Genomic DNA, 15,525 nt, shown 5'->3' with positions numbered 1-15,525 from the left:
AGCATCTGCTCTCGCCTGAGTTTTTTGACCTTATTCATTCTGACCAGTGTGAGGTGGAATCTCAGTGTTGTTTTGATTTGCATTTCCCCTTATGACTAAAGATGTTGAACTTTTCTTAAGTGCTTCTCAGCCATTCAACATGCCTCAGCTGTGAATTCTTTGTTTAGCTTTAAACCCCATTTTTAAGAGGGTTATTTGTCTCCCTGCAGTCTAACTTCTTGAGTTCTTTGTATATTTTGGAAATAAGCCTGCTATCAGTTGTAGGATTGGTAAAGATCTTTTCCCAATCTGTTTTTTGCTGTTTTGTCCTAACAACAGTGTCCTTTGCCTTACAGAAGCTTTGTAGCTTTATGAGATCCCATTTGTCGATTCTTGATCTTAGAGCATAAGCCATTGGTGTTCTGTTCAGGAAATTTTCTTCAGTGCCCATGTGTTCGAGATTCTTCCCCAGTTTTTCTTCTATTAGTTTGAGTGGTTTAATGTGAAGGTCCTTGATCCACTTGGACTAAAGCATGGGTCAATTTGCATTCTTCTACATGCTGACCTCAAGTTGAACCAGCACCATTTGCTGAAAATGCTATCTTTTTTCCATTGGATGGTTTTGGCTCCTTTGTCAAAGATCAAGTGACTACAGGTGTGTGGCCTCATTTCTGGTTCTTCAATTCTATTCCACTGGTCTATCTGCATGTCTCGGTACCAATACCATACAGTTTTTATCACTATTGCTCTGTGATACTGCTTGAGTTCATGGATGGTTATTCCCCTGAAGTCTTTTTATTGTTGAGGAGAGTTTTAGCTCTCCTGGGTTTTTTGTTATTCCAGATGAATTTGCAAATTGTTCTGTCTAATTCTCTGAACAATTGGATTGGAATTTTGATGGGGATTGCACTGAATCTGTAGATCGATTTTGGTAAAATGGCCATTTTTACTATATTAATCCTGCCAATCCATGAGCATGGGGGATCTTTCCATCTTCTGAGTTCTTCAATTTCTTTCTTCAGAGACTTGAAGTTCTTATCATACAGATCTCTCACTTGCTTGTTTAGAGTCACACCGAGGTATTTTATTTTATTTGGAATTATTATGAAGGGTGTCGTTTCCCTAATTTCTTTCTCAGCCTTTTTATCTTTTGTGTAGAGGAGGGCTACTGATTTGTTTGAGTTAATTTTATACACAACCACTTTGCTGAAGTTGTAGACCAATGTTTTATTTGTGTTGATATTTTTACAACATGAATTTTGTAAGTCACTATAAAAGATGTTGGCTAGAGATAGTATGTGTTTCATGTATAACTTTACAAAAAACTGAAGTAAGAGAATTATGGTGTCTAAATACATTGATATTGTTTATATATCTGATGACTACAGTTCTTTTAATTTATGATATTTCCCTCAAAATTTATTCTAAGGATATTTTCCTATAAATTATCTGTTGTAATATAGCTAAATATGGTAAGAGACTTCATATGTGGTTTGTTATAGTTCTTAAATGTAAAGGTTTCATTATGTCAGCATATTTAACAATTACTTCTTCCTATTTTTGGTAATTTTTTTATCAATGTGTGCTCATCAAAGTGGTAAGCTTCATAAGACATTTTTTATTTCCAGGTGTTTCCTGTGCTTTCACCATATCTACCATTATGTTGCCCTCCCTTCCTCTTTCTGTGGATGTGTAATTGAGGAATGTGGCACACAGTGGAGAGAGAAAAGTATTCGGTTATTGCCAGTGTGATACAAGTACTATATGAAAACACAAGAGAAGAAAGTGTAAATGGCATTTCAAATGCCACTAAGTTTGTTTGTATGTACACATGAATATATGCATCTGAGCATTTATCTGTGCATGATATATTTCCCTTACTTTTCTTCTTCAAGAAAATTTTATTTACATATGTGTGTGAGTGTATATGTGTCATGCACACTCACACTTATGAGTACTCATGCTCGTGGAGGCTAGAAGATGGTATCATCCTATAGATTTGTGAATCTCTAAGTTATCTCATTTTATATATGATCATATATGGCTTCATCTACTTTTCTGCCAACAAGATAATTTTATTTCTTATTCCTGAATAAACCTCCATTGTGTCTATACACTATATACTTTATAGAATAATAGACGTGGTGTGTATCACATTTTCTTTATTTTCTCATGATGAAGACTTAGATTGATTCCATAACATGCATTGTAGATGTGCTACAATCCATAGAGATGTAGTGGTGCTACAAGAAGTGAAGCTAGAACAAGATTTTTGTAGCTATTGGTAGCTCCAGAGACAACCCAAAAAGCTTTCAGCTTTGAGAAATTCTTTAATTCTTTAATTAGCATTTAAAACATATGCTTTTAAATCTGTGTGTCTTCATGAAATCTTAAAAGTGCTACAATCATGGTCCTGAGGGCTCTCTGCAGCAAGGCAAGGAGGGAGTTGCTTACAGCTGCCTATCGGTTCCATGTTCTTATGACTTCTTCTAGCAGTTGACATGGACCTGAAAGCTCCTTTGTGCTTCTTTAGATTATCAAACCATTGTCTGACAAGTCCTTCGACAAATAATAGTTAGAATTTGCAGTGTTTTCCCTTCTAAATGTATCTGAACAAGCTGGATGAAGACCAGTCTTGAGGGACCATCACTGTCTTGTCACAGTTAGTAATGTCTTCCAACTTCTCTTTGACAATCAAGTATTCAGACTATGATGTGATGATTCTGAAAAGTTGGGATAGATTTATATGCATATTGTAAGATGATGACTAAAGTTAGCCATGGGTGAAGAATTTAATGGAAGGTTGAGGTCTAAGAAAGACTTTCACAGAGTTACAGCAAGAACTTTAAGGAACATTTGGTGATGAACTTCCACTGTAGCTATGGAGTCAAGAAAAGAGATATTTACTGTAATGAAAATCATGAACTATTCAAATTGGATGTGTGATTTGCTAAGGGAATCCTGAGAATAGGGAGCCAACTGACATTTCAGACGATAAGCAATTTGTTAGGGACCCTTTTATATCTTAGGCATTTAAAAAATCATACACAAGTTAAATAATCAGAAACTATGTTTTCAACCAGGTTCTTAATAAGGAAAACATACCTAATTCCTATTTAGGGAAGCTTAAGTACATTATCAGTAGTGATAAATATCTTATTCAGCATGTATATAAAACTAAGTCAAATCTACTTTCAATATTTAAAATTCAGACATCCAACAAAAGACACTGATCTTTGAATTTTGCTCATTGTTTTTCTAATGTGTCAATAGATTAAATTGTTAATCATAACTATTTACCCCAATTCCTGTTATTCATGATTAAAACTCTACATCAACCTGTTCGTTTCATGGTTGCCTTTGTATATGTTTCTTTTACCTTAGGATTCCAGGATTTTCACTCATTCTGTAGCACACCTTGTTATCTCAGTGACTTCCACACCCCACACATCTATATTTCAGTAACATCTGCATGTCTTTCTTAACTAAGTAAAGTCTTTCTAAAATCTTACTTAATATTCAAGCTTCTTTCCTGTGTGTAACATTTATAATTTGCTCAATCTTTTGAATTTCCTTCATTTTCTGCATGCTTATTTTCTCTAAATGAAAAGAAATTTATTTTCTAATCTCAGAATGTGCCATAGGATCAAGTAGACAATTAATTTGACCCAATGGCATCTTACTGGTATACCACTAGGCATACAGAATATGAGAACAAAATATCTCAAACAAAATATAAAAAGAATGTATTAATTAGCTGAAAGGATTCAGTGAGAAGCCAGGCCAGAGAGGATAGGTTTATAAATGTGAACAGAGCACAGACATCACCCTCTCCGTCTCTTCTCTATCACTTTCTGTCTCTGTCTTTGTCTCTCTGTCTCTCTTTGTCTCTGTCCCTCTGTCTCTCCCTGTCTTTCCATCTCTGCCTTCCTTCTCTGTCTCCATATATGTCTCTCTCTCTCTCTCTCTCTCTCTCTCTCTCTCTCTCTCTCTCTGTATATTTGAATTTGAGGAAGTAAGAATAAAATATACAAGGTGTATGGCATGAAAATTTACTGTTGAAATGGGAGAAAGATCATGGACCAGGTACACCAGGCCACATCTGTTTGTAAAGTGCATGTTTTCAGCAGGGGGAAATTATGTCTCATATATGACACATGTGGATACATGTGTCCTACACATTTCAGTTCTCATGTACATTTACTACTTCTATCCATGGATATTTTCAACAAAACTGCAACATGTTTCTCGAAGGCTAACCTGGCTACTTTCTCCCACATTTCGATCTACTCTTGCTTTTCCCCTTTATTAATAGAGCTACAATTCTTAAATAAAACAGAAAAGATACATAATACAGCAAAGGGACATTATGTATCCTGACAAGACATTATCTACAGTTTCTATTTCCTTTGGCCTCAGATCCCCCTCTTACTTTTCTAGACAATCTCCATGTATACTGGGAGTGGGCTAACATGGGAAGACAAAGAATGGAGGATATAATATTGAATTTTTAATTCATACAGACACAGTTGCAGAAACCAATAAACTGTAAACTTGTTTGAATGTTTCCGAGATATCTATTGGTAAATATGTAACATTGATACATGCTGAAACTTCAAATTGACCCCAGCCAAAAGAAAGTTTTCAAAATTCTGTTTCTTAGTCTATGTCGGGAAATGTTAAAGCTTTTCTTATGTCTATTTTAGTGTTGATTCCCATAAAGCTTACCAAAAACTAAATTATCTTCTTTAATCGCTAGAAGCGAGAATGTGAAACTACTTTTCATACTTCTTCCCTCTCCCAGGTTTCTTTACAGACGCTTCTTTCCAAAAATGCATTAGGACTCAGCTGTCTGTAATGAAGATAAGATTAGGGCAGAAATACATTTAACTTGGTACCTTGATCCATCATTCATTTAAGCTCCTGTGCCTGCCACTCTGGGTATATTGTTGTACAGTACAACTCAGGAGGCCACCATATGCTTCTCTTTGTCTTTATGTTCTTCCTGCTCACTGCTCTAGTACTCTGTGATCCAGCCCAAGATTTGCCAATATTAACAACTGTTAACTATTATAATTTTCTGTGAACACAGAATATCTACCCAGAACTACTGGATCCTGAAAGCTTGCTTTTCCAAGTGGCTTGTTTCTGTTTTAGCAAAATTTGTAAGATACACATCAAACCTCAGTGTCTGTAACCTCCTCCTCACCTGCCCTCTGCTTAGTGCAGTAAATATGACTATTTGTCAAGCACTTTGTTGAGAAAATCACATAACACATTCCAGCAAACCCAGGGACCATAAAGTTCGTACCATTTTACCCTCCACTCTGCCATCCAGATTAGCTTTATTGCTGCCTGCGAATATCATTTTCCTGGCTGAACGGGGTAAAATGACAAACAGAAGAATATTTATAGTGACATTCTCGAGTCGGTTGGATTTCATTTCAGCTCAATATGCTTATCCAGCTTTGATCTCTATGTCCTTCTGATCATAAATCAACTTAATACCAGCAACAGGGAAATAAAAGTCGTGCAGGTAATCCGGCTTCTCAAGATTTCATCCCTCACTTTTCAAGTCCTTTGGCACATGTGAATCAGTCATGTACTACATTGCACTACTAGCTTGAACTGTCATGGAACCTGAGATTCTGCAGTTTTAACAAGTTTCTAGATGATATGGAGGCTGCTAGGGCCCCAGAATTCAGATAATTAAAGCAATGATAGTATCAAATATTTATACATGCCCTAGCTGTATTGAAGCCCCCTTCAAACCTAGGGGAAATAGAAGTCTTATTGAGTACTGTCTTAGAATATCTGAGAAGAAAAATGGAAATGACTCCTGAGCACACGATATAAACTTAAAGTAGCTACCTCAAGAAGTGCAGAAGCCAAATGTAACAAAAATACAACAAGTCAGAGTCATGTTAACAAGAGCAAAGTTTTAACATTTAAACAAAAATTTAACAGTTTAAATAGTATAGTTAGCTTGGAGTCCCAAAATGAAACAAACAAACTGCCAAACATTACTATATGAATCTGATAGAGATAAATACATTCTCTCTTAGGTCACTAACATAGCTCATCCCAACAACATATAAATAACAAGAAAAACTACACAGGTGGCTTTGAGTTCTTTTAATGGGAAATCCATAGTGGATAGCATTCCAGTTCAAATCCTTCCAGCTAAAAGAGGAAGGCCACAGGAGAACAGCTTCAGCATCTCAAATACACAGGGCTTCAGGCTAGACCACTGACCTGTGCCTGGAACACCAAGATCTGGGCTATGTGAACTGTAGCCAGAAAGGGTATGATGTAGCTCAGACGATGATAAGTTAAGAGACTGACAGCTGTTGTACGTGTACTAATATAATCCTGAGTATTCAGTCATTTTACACAAGACTTTTCAAAGTTAACCAGTAATTCAAATTCTTTGTGTACTTGGAGCAGCAGCATGCAAGTACCTATTCTCAATTTCTGTTGACTTTTCTGAGCCCATTTACAGATGTGATTGAATTTTAAATTCAATTAATAAGGAGCAGCTTTAGTGTTCCAAGTAAACCTAATAGAGATTTTGTTTAAAAAAATTCATCTTGATTAAATGCTATTGTCTTTGTGTGTAGTAAAAACCACAAAAGAATTTATGAACAACTACCAGTATGCAAATATCCTCTCTTAATACCACTTATTTTCACTGCCTATCAGTACAGTAAACATAATTTTCAAACCTGGAATATTTAAATATTTTATTTATTTAGTAATTGTTTGTTTAATTTTTTTGAGGTACTGTCTTTCTATTAGTCCAAGCTTATAGGTTGATGTCATTATGCAGGTGAAGGCAGATGATAAAACGAAGTTTGTCATTGGATGAAAAGGAATCGAGGAGGGAACAGAGGTTTTAGAAGGGAGGAGAGCTGGGGAAGGAGAAGGGCTGGGACAATATGGTAGCAGATGTTAAGATTCTTCTCTATGCATAGATACAGGGTGTTATGACTATTTTTAAGGGGTGGGTATGTACAGAACTTTGTATGCCTAGACGGGCAAATTATATCTTATCAATTGGATCAGAGGTTATTGTGTGGTGTGTTCTTTCACACATGAAAGTTAATTGAGTTTGAGAGAGTGTGTGGTGGTAAGATGTACCGGGCCACCACAAAATTGGTAAGTGTATGCCTAGTATGATGGAAATCTGCCAAGCAGACTGTAAGTGAATCGTTTGCAGACTGCCCGGGTTAGAGGGAGCCTGGGAGAGAAAGTGTGGAGCAGTAGGCATGGGAACCAGTTGCAACAAGTGCCTTTTTTATTTTTACCACTACACAAGATGGCATTGAATTCAAGAATCTCTTGCTTCTATCTACTGAGCACTAATGCTATTCCATTTATTCCAACCTCATATAATTTACAGGAAAATATCTTTGCATTCCATATATGCAAGACAGAATTTTAAAATCCATGAACACACACATGCACATGTGTGTATAAATAGATGTTTACATGTATACTGTTGAACACATCTATCATTCACTTACATCTGTACTACCTTACTTATATTATGTCTTTAATGGGAAACTCAAAAGAAAAAAATCAATAGATCATTTTTTGCCATCTAAAGTAAATATCCATATTTATTCTGAGATTGAATATTTTCTTTTTTTGTAGATTCTTTTCTTGTATAATATATTGTGATTATAGTTTCCCTCCATCTTCACCTTTCAGCTCTTGCCCACATCCTCTTCTCTCCCTTCCTCTCCAGTTTCCCTCTTTCTGTTTCTCATTTAAAAAGAACAAATTTCTAAGAGACACAAATTAACAAGACAAAATAAAATATAATAAGATGAGGCAAAAACTATTATATGAAGAAAGTTGGACATGGCAATTCAATAAGAGGAAAAGAATCCCAAGAGTAGGAGCAAGAGTCAGATATCCACTTTTTCTCCCATAAAAATACCAAGCTAATAGCCATATTGTACTCTGAGGACCTGCATGTAGGCCCATGTAGGCCCAGCGCATAGTTCTTCAATCTCTGTGAACTCATATGAGCCTTGTTTAGTTGATTCAGAGGGCCTTGTTCTCTATCTCTGTGTCTTACAAACCTTCCTACTCTTTGTCCACTGGATTCCCTAAGCTCAGAGAGGAAAGATTTGGTGGAGACCTAGAGTCTCTCTCCACATAATGTCTGGCTGTGGGTCTCTGCATAGATCGCCATATGCTGTAAGAGGAAGCCTCTCTGGTGATGAATGGATAAGCCATTTTTCTAGGAGTATAGCAGAATATCATTAAGTATCATTTTATTGATATTTTTGACCAGCAGTGTTTGGCTTTATCCTGTCTCTGGGCTGTCCAGTCTCTGGTTCTTGGTTACCAAATGAAAGCAGTGTCAGGGATGAATTGCTTCTAATGAAGTGAGGTCAGATCAGGCATTGATTGTCTACTACAAGTTCTGTGCTACCATTTCTCTAGCATATTTTTCAAGCAGAAGAGATTGTAGGTCAAATGTATTGTGGCTAAGTCAGTATCTATCTTCCTCTTTCAGTAGCCTGCAAAGTACCTTGCCATGCCAAAGAGATTACAGCTTATGGGTGAGGGCTCCATGTAGGGACCAGATGACTTCTCCATGTTCAATGAGTTGTGTGGGTGTTTTCCTCAAGAATGGGACCTCTCTGTCCATTTGCAGAGAACAACTGGTGGTCTTAACCATAGCCTGGATTATTTGGGGATTTCCAGAGAACTCCCTTGTCCAACAACTCAATTGAACTTAACCTAGTTCTGCCACTTGAAGCCTTACCTGGGCACAGGATGTTGTATTCCCCATTATGAGAAGTCCTCATTAGGATCACCTCTGAAGATCTCAGGAAGCTTTCATTGCACTAGATTTCCACCACCCCTCACTTTCAACCATCTCTCCGAGCACCCATTGCTGCCCACTGTAGGGTGCACTCCTGTGGTGAACAACAGTACTGCGCATGCGCAGGCTTTGCACCTGGCATCAGTTGGCCAGTAATATGCTAATGAGGGAGCAGTACCATGCTAATGAGGTGATTCATGCTCCACCAATCCCTGAAGGAGAATTAGCATAGCCTCAGCCTGTTGTCTATATAAGGTGAGCGCTTTTGCTGCTTGAGGTCCCCGTATCAGAAATGAGGTGGTCCTGCAATAAAGGCTGTTAAGAAGGATCCGACGGTGTTGCGTCTTCCTTGCCAGACGAGGTGGGTGTGTCAACTGGTGGCCTGTACGGGGAACCGAGGACATCCTCGTGGATTTCAGAACTTTTCAGCTTCAGGACAGCGACATCGGTAAAGTTCCCAGATAAGGGACGATAAAGTTCTCTGGAGGTAAGCACAGACAATGGATAAAGTTCTCTGGAGGTAAGCAGAGATGATGGATAAAGTTCTCTGGAGGTAAGCAGAGACGATGAAAGCCTTGGTATAGAGGCTGAAAGGTTTGTGAAGGTGAAAGCCTTGGTATAGAGGCCGAAAGGTTTATGAACTACTGCAATGTTGTTTCCAATGGATCCTTTGTGGGTAGGGCTTGTAATTTTGTTTCTTTTTTTCTTTGTGTGGGATAGAGAAGCCACAGAGGGCAAGCTTGAGCCCGGACCAAAACCTCTTTGGCAAATGGTCCCAGCCTGCTTGGAGGATAAACGATGTGAGGAAGCCCTTAAGACAGGTCAGAGGGTCCTTGAAGAGCAACAAGAAAGTATGTCAGAGGGAGAAAAGGTCTCGAAAGAAAAAAAGAAAAGAAAAGGAGATAAAAGGAACAGAGAGAAGGCAGAGATAAAAAATGGGGTCAGTGCAGCTTTTGTTGTGGCTCAAGTTGAGGCTATTGCTAGGTATGTGATTAGGCTCTGGAAACCTCACAGAGTCATACTGATCAGATTTGATAGACGTAGATAACCTGAAAAATTTTATTCAGGAGAATCAAACAAAAAGATAAACTTTTGTCTTGAAAATTGTATAGAGTGTGCCTACTTGGATTCCTGGTCTCAAGGAGATTTAGCAGGTGACAAGGTGCTTCTCTTAAAAAAGCAGTTTCGGGGCTGGGGATTTAGCTCAGTGGTAGAGCGCTTACCTAGGAAGCACAAGGCCCTGGGTTCGGTCCCCAGCTCCAAAAAAAAAAAAAAAAAAAAAAAAAACCAAAAAAAAAAAAAAAGCAGTTTCAATCGGCCTTTGGAGCCTTGCACCTGTAGCTAAGGTATGTGTAGCCACTTCAATTTTGTTTTCTGACTGGTTTTAAATGTATAAATATTCTCTACATGCCTTGGTTATGGACCATTGGCTTTTAAGTTATTGGATATGGTTAAAAAATGTAACATTGGTAACAGAAAGTTGACATAAAACTAGTAAATTTAGACGGAGTCATTCTAGACAACATGTGGCATGAGCCAATCTAGGGAAACAGGTCTAAATTGGGATGATATTTTTATGGAAATTTTATCCTAGAAATCAGGATTCTAAAAGATTTTAAGGCAATGTCTCTTTGTTGAGGTATTGGAGATCACACCATCATGCATTCATATGTAGGAATTGGCAGTCAAACCTTGTAGCATGAAGGATAGACTCGGTGTTTTGGAGACTGGATTTTGGGATGATGAGGCTGATCTTGAGGAAGAGGTTGCTCAGTGTGAGAGGGAGAGATATGATCCAGACTGGCCACATGCTAGTGCACGTGGCAATGAGGCAGACAATTAGGCAAGAAAGCGGTTATACCAACAGCACCTCCATATAACCCTCAACATAAAAGCATGGTGAAGCCTACAAAACCTACTTCCTTTTGCCCAGAGGTGTGGAAAGAGATGGGATTAATAAGACCCTTGAATATTACCCTTCTGCTGTTGCACAGCTTGCTGTGTTAGGCGTAAAATCTTGTATTCAGCATTTTGGTATTTTACCCAAGAAAATTACTATACCATATACAACAGCTCAGATAGAAACATTGTGTGCCTTGATAGATGATTGGGCCATATTACGCTGCAGTTTTGATGGAGAGTTTGACAATCATTATCCTAAGGATCCTTTGCTACAATTTTTCTTTGAACATCCAGTGATTTTTTCCAAAGGTCACTGCCTCATAGATTTAGTTCAAGAACAAACTGAAGCACTGTATCATATGATACAGCTGTCCTGCATTTCCTCCTTTAGAGTTTATGCATTATTTCTTTCCGATCTAACTTTTCTCAGCATTCTCAACAAAGAAATCTTGAATTACATGAAAGGAAACTGGTCCATGAAAGCAGAGCAACTATCAAGACAATTGCTGATGCAGATTGCTGTCCTCAACAGCACTAGGTTGGACCCCATCACAGTTGAAGATTTGACCTCATGTATTACCAATGCTTTCTCCCTTTTTAAGGAGTGGACGGGCATGTTTGCCTGGGGAGCTATTGTCCTCCTGGGATGCGGAGTAGGTCTCTGGCTTATTGGCTGTTTAAAAAGAGAACATGCCAGACCTAAAGTGGTTGTTTACCAGGCTATGACCACCATTAAAAAGGGTGCTTCTCCCAACATATGGCTGGCCTCTTTGAAAGATTAAGAGTTCGCCCTAGATTATTTTTGTCACTGTCATGTGGAGTCATTGTATCCAGAGACAGGCAACTTTCCTCAAGCTTGGACCAACCTAAGCTTGGGGCCCAGTGGCGATAGGGTAACTCTATGACGGATAAGGCCGAGTTTGGATGAGAACGACCTAAGACAGGAGCAATGACAAGATTGATGTGACACCCAGATCTAGACCAGTCATTTTATTAAACAAAAAAGGGGGAGATGTAGGGCACCCTCCTGTGGTTAACAACGGTACTGCGCATGCGCAGGCTTTGCACCTGGTATCAGTTGGCTGGTAATATGCTAATGAGGGAGCAGTACCATGCTAATGAGGTGATTCATGCTCCGCCAATCCCTGAAGGACAATTAGCATAGCCTCAGCCTGCTGTCTATATAAGGCGAGCGCTTTTGCTGCTTGAGGTCCCTATATCAGAAAAGAGGTGGTCCTGCAATAAAGGCTGTTAAGAAGGATCCGACGGTGTTGCGTCTTCCTTGCTGGACGAGGTGGGCGCAACACCCCCCAGTCTCTCTCCACCTCATATCCCTCCATCTGATTACTGAACTCTGATTCCCACCCACACCCAGCCTGTCTGTAAAATCTATTGTATTTAAATGTCACAGGGAGATCCCTACTTTTCTCCAGACCCCTCCCCTTTACCTAAGATCTCTAGATCTATGGATTACAGCTTGGTTAACATTTACTTACTAGTTAATATTCCTTTAAGTGAATTAAGTTAACATACAGCAGACTTACCTTCCTAGATCTGAGCTACCTTACTCAATGAGTTTTGTTTAGTACCATCTATAAATCTTCAAGTTATATGATTTCATTTTTTTAAATTACTGAGTATTAGGCCATTTTTAGATGTACCTCATATCATTATTCATTCATCTGTTGAGGGATATCTAAGTTTTTCCCAATTTCTGACTATTATGGACAAAACAGCAAAAAACGTGGTTGAGTAAATGATTCCATGGTAGGATGAAGTACCCTTTGAGTATCTGTCTAAGAGTAGTATAGTTGCATCTTGAGATAGATAAATTTCCAGTTTGCTGAGGAATCACCATGCTAATTTCCATAGTGATTGTATAGTTCACAAGCATATCAGCAGCGCAGGAGGAGTGACCCTTTTACTTCGCATCCTCACCTGCATGAGTTGTCACTTGTTTTAGTGATCTTAATCATTCTGACAGGGATAAGATGGGAACTTGAATCAGGAAAGTTGGAAGGTCATCTTGATTTGCATTTCTTTGATATGTGAGGATGTTGAACACTTTTTGTGTTTCCACATCTGAGAATTCCTGTTTATATCTGTGCTCCATTTTTAATTGGGTTGTCTGGTATCTTGGTACCTAGTTGTTTGAGTATGTATTTTGAATATTAGCTGTTTATCAAATGCACAGGTGGTAAAAATCTTTCCCATTCTCTAGGCTGCTGCATTATAAAATAAACAGTGTCCTTTGCCATGCTAACAGTGTTATGTTGAGAACATCTTTTCCTGTGCCAATAAGTTTAAGATTCTTTCCCACTTTCTTTTCTATCAGGTTCAGTATATGTTTTTATAGTGAACTCTTTGACCCCATTAAACTTATGTTTGTGCACGGTGATGGATATGGATCTATTTGCATTCTTCTACTTGCAGACATCCAGTTTGACTAGAACCATTTGGTAAAGATGATTTCTTTTTCCATCATATATTTCTGGCCTATTTATCAAAAAATGAGGTATTCATAGGTTTCTGAATTTGTAATTTATTACTATATCCATGAAGTATATGTTTATACTTCTAGCAGTTCTTCTATTATTTATCATAATTCAGTATTGTCTCTCTGTCTCTCTCAGTCTCTCTCTGTCTCTGTCTCTGTCTCTCTCTCTGTTTCTACATTAAACTAGAACTTTTCTTTCAAGATCTATAAAAAATGTTTTGGAATTTATTGGGAATTGCATTGAATCTACAGATTGCTTTTGGTAGAATCATTTATACTGTGTGGCTGTTACTGATCCACAAGCAAAGAAGATATTTCCATCTTCTGATATTTTGTTCAAAGACTTGAAGATTTTTATCATAGCTTTTCCCTGGCTTGATTACAGTTATTTCAAGACATTTTGTGCTGTTTAAGACTCTTTTGAAAGGCCTTGTTCCCTTGACTTTCTTCTCAGGTCTTTTGTCATCTGTATACAGGAGGGCTACTGGTTTTTCTGCTTAATCTTGTATTCAGCTACTTTGTTGAACGTGTTTATCAGCTTTAGGAGACTTTAGAGTCGCTCATGTTTATTATTAGGACATCCACATTGATTGAAAGTTTTTCTGGGTATGTTACTCTGTGCTGGCATCTGTGCTGTGAGTCTGTAGAGTCACCTATTCAGGCCCTTCTGTCTTTTAGAGTCTCCATTGAGAAGTCAGGCAAAATTCTAATAGGCGTGTCAGTATATGTTACTTGATCTTTTTCCCTTGGAGCTTTTACTATTCTGTCTTTGTTCTATATGTCTAGTCTTTTGATTATTGTGTGCTCTAGTTATATCATTTTCTAGTCCAGTTTATTTGGTGTTCTGTATGCTTCTTGTACATTGGTAGACATGTTCTTCTTTAGAATTGGGGCCCTTTTTTTCATTTTTTTCTATCATTTGGTTAAAAATATTTTCTGTGCCTTTGACCTATTTTTTTTCTCCTTCATGTATTCTTATTATTCTCATTTTGGCTTATTTTTGGTCTTTTCATATGTTCTCAGATTTTCTAGATATTTTTGTGCCAGTATTTTTCATATAACATTTCTTTGATGGAGTTATCCATCTTTCTATCATGTCTTCAATACCTGACACTCTTTTTTTCCTATCTCTTGTATTTCTTTGATCCAATATCTTGGAATGTTATTGATATTTCAATTTCTATCAAACTTTAACTGCTCACATAGATTTTTCTTACTGAGTTCAGTTGTTTCTCTATATTTTTAATTTGCTGCAACATCTATAGGCCAGCTATTTGAATTCTTACCAAGCAGCCTGTCCATGTCCGCATGTTTCCACACTTCATGCTTCCTGATGGTTTTAGCACTGTGCTTCATGCACCAACATTCACACAATTGAGGAAGGGAACACTTTTGTCCATTCTTTATAGACTCTGTGTAAAAATGTCATTAAATGCTATGCTAAGAATCCGCACAGAGATGACCTGTATTTGGGCCACTTTGTCTGCCTGTTTCAGTGTTATAAGATGCTAGAAGTCCATAATGCTACACAAAGAAACCATGTCACCACTGGCAAGTGCACACTGGGCCATGTCTGAAGCTCATAGTCATAGAAATCTCCATATCGTTGCATTTCTCCTGAAGTCTAATGCCACCATGATTTCCTAGACTGCTGCATGCTGTACATAGAGTCCACCTTCATGGAACTTGGGGTGCTTGACTCACTAGTCATGGAGAACGTATCAGCTTTCTCTATGAGACATGTAAGACAGGTGTCTCCCAATACTGTTGCACATCTGATGTTAAAGTCTACAGCAAAGTCTGATTTTCCCTTGTAGGTAAAAATTCTTTCTGCCCATGATTCTCTCAGTGAATTTGCCAAAAAGCTGATGGGAGTAATATGAACTGTTCTCCTTCCTTTTTCAATGCATCTTTCGTTAATCCTGTACTGCAGGCGTGTGATGTGATCGCACTTTTTTTCTGAACTCTGGTGAAGCTACTTCTCTCAATATCTTAGAGCAATGATTTCCCCATCCTAATTAAAAGAAAAGAAGCAAGTCTTTTTGTTTTGAGTACCTTCAGATATCCGGAAGATCCTTCCTAAGAGCTATTAGCTCAACCTGAGGTTTTTAATAGAACTTACAAATAAACCTGAAAACTTACACCTAGATGCTATGTGATTACTTTTTAAAGTTCTTTAAATTTTACCGTTTATTTATTAAAATTGTTTCTTTGGGAGTGCTGCATGCCTTTAATCCTACCACTCAGTGCAAACCTCTCATCCCAGCAATCAGGAGGCAGAGACAGCAAATCTAGACCAGCCTGG

At 38.0% G+C, this 15,525-nt stretch overlaps 1 protein-coding gene across 6 annotated transcripts in view; it reads right to left on the bottom strand.

The window, feature by feature from the left end:
* Positions 1-2,289: 2,289 nt before the first annotated feature.
* Positions 2,290-15,525, bottom strand: part of Cd36l2 (CD36 molecule like 2) — a 54,954-nt gene continuing 41,718 nt past the window's right edge. For 3 of the 6 annotated variants that reach the window (XM_087655692.1, XM_087655693.1, XM_087655699.1), the window contains exon 14: positions 6,738-9,302. The gene's annotated coding sequence lies outside the window, so the exon portion shown is untranslated. Of the gene's footprint in view, positions 2,859-4,469; positions 4,832-6,737; positions 9,303-15,525 lie in introns of those variants that run through there. The other 3 variants (XM_087655694.1, XM_087655695.1, XR_015685231.1) reach the window with 2 other exon arrangements.

Source organism: Rattus norvegicus, chromosome 4 (genome assembly GCF_021556685.1).
Source record: "Rattus norvegicus strain SHRSP/BbbUtx chromosome 4, alternate assembly SHRSP_T2T, whole genome shotgun sequence".
NCBI lineage: Eukaryota > Metazoa > Chordata > Mammalia > Rodentia > Muridae > Rattus > Rattus norvegicus.
Note: the sequence above shows the minus strand (reverse complement) of the source record. Positions and strands in the feature narration are given on the sequence as shown.